Genomic DNA, 6207 nt, shown 5'->3' with positions numbered 1-6207 from the left:
TACTCGAGGACGAGCAGGAGTTAAGCTTGGGGATGCTTGATACGTCTCCAACGTATCTATAATTTTTTATGGTTTCATGCTATTATCTTGTCAAACTTTGGATGTTTTGCATGCCTTTCATTTATTTTTTGGGACTAACTTATTAACTCAGTGCCAAGTGCCAGTTCCTGTTTTTTTCCATGTTTTGACCCCTTTCAGAGTAGATTTTGAATCGGAGTCCAAACGGAAGAAAATCCCCGAAAAGATTTTTTGTGGAACGGAAGAAGATCGGAGGACTTGGGAGCCAAGCCAGAAGAGCCCCAAGGGCCCCACAAGGCCCCACCCCGCGGCCAGGGGGCCGCGCCACGCAGTCTTGTGGGCCCCCTGGAGGTCCCCTGACCTAGATCTTGCGCCTATGTATTCCCAAATATTCCCAAATAAATCAGGGGAGCATCGTAATCACTTTTACACCGCCGCAAGCTTCTGTATCCGCAAGATCCCATCTGGAGCACATCCTGGTGCCCTGCCGGAGGGGGGATTCGGACATGAAAGGCTTCTCCATCAACACGATGACCTCTCCGATGATGCGTGAGTAGTTCACCATAGACCTACGGGTCCATAGCTAGTAACTAGATGCTTCTTCTCTCCCTTGGATCTTCAATACAAAGTTCTCCATGATCTTCATGGAGATCTATCCGATGTAATCTTCTTTTGCGGTGTGTTTGTCGAGATCCGATGAAGTGAGGATTTATGATCAGATTATCTATGAATCTTATTTGAGTTTCTTCTGATCTCTCTTATGCATGATTTCATATCCTTGTAATTCTCTTCGAGTTGTGGGTTTTGTCTGGCCAACTAGATCTATGATTCTTGCAATGGGAGAAATGCTTGGTTTTGGGTTCATACCATGCAGTGACCTCACCCAGTGACAGAAGGGGTAGCGAGGCACGTATCGTGTTGTTGCCATCAAGGGTAAAAATATGGGGTTTTCATCATTGGTTTGAGATTATCCCTCTACATCGTGGCATCTTGCTTAAAGTGTTACTCTGTTCGTCATGAACTCAATACACTAGATGCATGCTGGATAGCGGTCGATGTGTGGAGTAATAGTAGTAGATGCAGAAAGTATCGGTCTACTTGTATCGGACGTGATGCCTATATGTATGATCATTGCCTTAGATATCGTCATGACTTTGCGCGGTTCTATCAATTGCTCGACAGTAATTTGTTCACCCACCGTAATACTTGCTATTTTGAGAGAAGCCTCTAGTGAACACTATGGCCCCTAGGGTCTACTCCACACCATATTTTCAGCCTTACACTTTTTACTTCGTTGCACTTTCCGCCGTCAGATCTCACTTTGCAAACAATCTTGAAGGGATTGACAACCCCTTTGAAGCGTTGGGTGCAAGCTTGTTTGTGTTTGCGCGGGTACTCTGGACTTGATGAGACCCTCCTTCTCGATCGATACCTTGGTTCTCAAACTGAGGTAAATACTTACTGCTCCTGTGTTGCATCACCCTTTCCTCTTCAAGGGAAAAACCAATGCAAGCCCAATCTCCGTCAAAGTGTCAATTTCTGTTGTTGTTGTTTGAGAAGTAGCAGTCGCCAAGTTTCTTAAAGTGCAGTGGTCAAATCATTCTGAAGATGAAGCCACTTGGGAACGCGAGGATCATCTTCGTGATGAATACCCCGAGCTTTTTCCTTCTACCTCTTAATTCTCGGGACGAGAATTCTTATTAGTAGGGGAGAGTTTTGACATCCCCGGATTTGTGCTACAATAATCCATGTAATCGAGCTACGGTAACCTTTCAACTACATTTTCTCTAGGAACATATAAAAATAGTAGAGCTATAGCGCAAGCTACATCGTAATTCGCAAAGACCATTAGACTATGTTCATGACAATTAGTTCAATTAATCATATTACTTAAGAACTCCCACTCAAAAAGTACATCTCTCTAGTCATTTGAGTGGTACATGATCCAAATCCACTATCTCAAGTCCGATCATCACGTGAGTCGAGAATAGTTTCAGTGGTAAGCATCTCTATGCTAATCATATCAACTATACTATTCATGCTCGACCTTTCGGTCTCATGTGTTCCGAGGCCATGTCTGCACATGCTAGGCTCGTCAAGCTTAACCCGAGTGTTCCGCGTCTGCAACTGTTTTGCACCCGTTGTATGTGAACGTTGAGTCTATCACACCCGATCATCACGTGGTGTCTCAAAACGAAGAACTGTCGCAACGGTGCACAGTCGGGGAGAACACAATTTCGTCTTGAAATTTTAGTGAGAGATCACCTCATAATGCTACCGTCGTTCTATGCAAGATAAGGTGCGTAAAGGATTAACATCACATGCAATTCATAAGTGACATGATATGGCCATCATCATGTGCTTCTTGATCTCCATCACCAAAGCACCGACACGATCTTCTTGTCACCGGCGTCACACCATGATCTCCATCAACGTGTCGCCATCGGGGGTTGTCATGCTACTCATGCTATTAGTACTAAATCTACGTCCTAGCAATATAGTAAACGCATCTGCAAGCACAAACATTAGTTTAAAGACAACCCTATGTCTCCTGCCGGTTGTCGTACCATCGACGTGCAAGTCGATATTAACTATTACAACATGATCATCTCATACATCCAATATATCACATCACATCGTTGGCCATATCACATCACAAGCATACCCTGCAAAAACAAGTTAGACGTCCTCTAATTTTGTTGTTGCATGTTTTACGTGGTGACCATGGGTATCTAGTAGGATCGCATCTTACTTACGCAAACACCACAACGGAGATATATGAATTGCTATTTAACCTTATACAAGGACCTCCTCAGTCAAATCCGATTCAACTAAGGTTGGAGAAACTGACACTTGCCAGTCATCTTTGAGCAACGGGGTTACTCGTAGCGATGAAACCAGTCTCTCGTAAGCGTACGAGTAATGTCGGTCCAAGCCGCTTCAATCCAACAATACCGCGGAATCAAGAAAAGACTAAGGAGGGCAGCAAAACGCACATCACCGCCCACAAAAACTTTTGTGTTCTACTCGAGAATACATCTACGCATGAACCTAGCTCATGATGCCACTGTTGGGGAACGTCGCATGGGAAACAAAATTTTTCCTACGCGCACGAATACCTATCATGGTGATGTCCATCTATGAGAGGGGATATTCGATCTACGTATCCTTGTAGATCGCACCGCAGAAGCGTTAAGAAAACACGGTTGATGTAGTGGAACGTCCTCACGTCCCTCGATCCGCCCCGCGAACCGTCGCGCGATCCGTCCCACGATCTAGTGCCGAACGGCCGGCACCTCCGCGTTCAGCACACGTACAGCTCGACGATGATCTCGGCCTTCTTGATCCAGCAAGAGAGGCGGAGAGGTAGATGAGTTCTCCGGCAGCGTGACGGCGCTCCGGAGGTTGGTGGTAATCTAATCTCAGTAGGGCTCCGCCCGAGCTCCGCAGAAACGCGATCTCGAGGTAAAACCGTGGAGGTATGTGGTCGGGTTGCCGTGGCAAAAGTTGTCTCATATCAGCCCTAAAACCTCCGTATATATAGGTGGGAGAGGGGGGGCCTTGCCTTGAGGCTCAAGGAGCCCCAAGGGGGTCGGCCGAGCCAAGGCGGGAAGTCCTCCCCTTCCAAACCGTCTCCAACTAGGTTTGGAAGGAGTCCTTCCCCTTTTTCCCACCTCCTCTTTTTCTTTCCTTTTCTCTTTGATTTTCTTCCTATGGCGCATAGGGCCTTCTTGGGCTGTCCCAGCAGCCCACTAAGGGCTGGTGCGCCACCCCCAAGGCCTATGGGCTTCCCTGGGGTCGGTTGTCCCCCCGGTGAACACCCGGAACCCATTCGTCATTCCCGGTACATTCCCGGTAACTCCGAAAACCTTCCGGTAATCAAATGAGGTCATCCTATATATCAATCTTCGTTTCCGGACCATTCCGGAAACCCTCGTGACGTCCGTGATCTAATCCGGGACTCAGAACAACATTCGGTAACCAACCATATAACTAAAATACGCATAAAACAACGTCGACCCTTAAGTGTGCAGACCCTGCGGGTTTGAGAACTATGTAGACATGACCCGAGTGACTCCTCGGTCAATATCCAATAGCGGGACCTGGATGCCCATATTGGATCCCACATATTTTACGAAGATCTTATCGTTTGAACCTCAGTGCCAAGGATTCATATAATCCCGTATGTCATTCCCTTTGTCCTTCGGTATGTTACTTGCCCGAGATTCGATCGTCAGTATCCGCATACCTGTTTCAATCTCGTTTACCGGCAAGTCTCTTTACTCGTTCCGTAATACAAGATCCCGCAACTTACACTAAGTCACTTTTCTTGCAAGGCTTGTGTGTGATGTTGTATTACCGAGTGGGCCCCGAGATACCTCTCCGTCACATGGAGTGAAAAATCCCAGTCTCGATCCATACTAACTCAACGAACACCTTCGGAGATACCTGTAGAGCATCTTTATAGTCACCCAGTTACGTTGCGACGTTTGATACACACAAAGCATTCCTCCGGTGTCAGTGAGTTATATGATCTCATGGTCATAGGAACAAATACTTGACACGCAGAAAACAGTAGCAACAAAATGACACGATCAACATGCTACATCTATTAGTTTGGGTCTAGTCCATCACATGATTCTCCTAATGATGTGATCCCGTTATCAAGTGACAACACTTGCCTATGGTCAGGAAACCTTGACCATCTCTGATCAACGAGCTAGTCAACTAGAGGCTTACTAGGGACAATGTTTTTTCTATGTATCCACACATGCACTGTGTTTCCAATCAATACAATTATAGTGTGGATAATAAACGATTATCATCAACAAAGAAATATAATAATAACTAATTTACTATTGCCTCTAGGGCATATTTCCAACACCCCCGTGCCCCGGGGCCTCGCCCCTCCTACCGGTCGTACCGGCCGTGGACGCCGACGCCCCACCGTGGCCGACCTCCATCGCCGGCTCGCCCGAGCCCCCTCGTCGGGGCCTGTCTCCCTTCCCTGGCCGATTTGGTTAGTGCTAGGCTAACCACCCCCCACTAACAACTTGTTCCACTGTCGTGTGGGGCGACATTCCCCCCACTCTCTATGACAGAGGGGGCCCACGCCCACTAAACGTTTTGTTGATAAAATGGGAATAAAAACGAAATAATAAAAATGTTAATTAGACAATTAGGTATTTAAAGAATTAATTAATTGCTAAGTATAATTAGAGTTAATTATGTTAAATAACTTAACCAAATGTTAATTAAAACTATTATATAATTATGTTAATTAATCAGTTAATTTAATTAAGGTTAATTATGATAATTAATTAATATGTTAATTGATTAACCTGATTAGTATTAATTAAACCTTAATTAATAAATGTGTCTATGACACATGGGACCCACTTGTAAGTTTGACCAGTCAAACCCTGTTGATTGCTGATGTCAGCATGACATCATGCTGATGTCATAATTGGATTTAAATGAATTAATTTAATCTGTTTTAATTTTTGAATATTGATTAAATCTTTGAAAATTAATATAAAATAATCCGTAGCTCAGATGAAAATATTTTGAACATGAAAGTTGATCAGCAGAACGAGACGAACCGGATACACTATCCGCTCGTGTGTCACGCGTCCCTAGCATAGCAAACATGGAATTTTTCCATCGTTTTCTGTCTGACCGGTAGTATCCAGAGACACGGGAAATATCATCTGATATTTTCCCGACCCGTCTATGACGGATAGCACTGCGTTAGCTCATGCCTAACTCCGCTTTCACATGTCATGCATAGTGTTTCATCTGTGTTTATATTTATTGTTTCTCCCCCCCCCTCTTCTTACCGGTAGACCCCGAGACTCACGCTCCTGTCGGGTACATCTATCCTCCTAACGACCAGCCCTTTGCCGTAGAGCAGCAATGCAAGTAAACCCCCCTTGATCATCCCTATATCGCCTATTCTTTCTCCCTCATGCTTGCATTTGAATTTTTCTACTTTTGTAGTTAGCTCCTATATCTGATGCATAACATCTTTTTGATGAACTGCTACTTTCAGTACCGAACTTTAAAACTGTTTAGTACCGAGTCTCAATCCCTGATCGATGAGCCAAGATCCGACACAACACTTACACCACCACCCCCTTAGTTGTACGACGCTGCAGAGCTACTATCGGGTACCGAGGGTGAAACCTT

The sequence above is a fragment of the Hordeum vulgare genome, chromosome 3H (assembly GCF_904849725.1).
Source record: "Hordeum vulgare subsp. vulgare chromosome 3H, MorexV3_pseudomolecules_assembly, whole genome shotgun sequence".
NCBI classification, from domain to species: Eukaryota; Viridiplantae; Streptophyta; class Magnoliopsida; order Poales; family Poaceae; genus Hordeum; species Hordeum vulgare.
The sequence above is the reverse complement of the archived record's forward strand: the minus strand, read 5'-3'. Positions refer to the sequence as shown.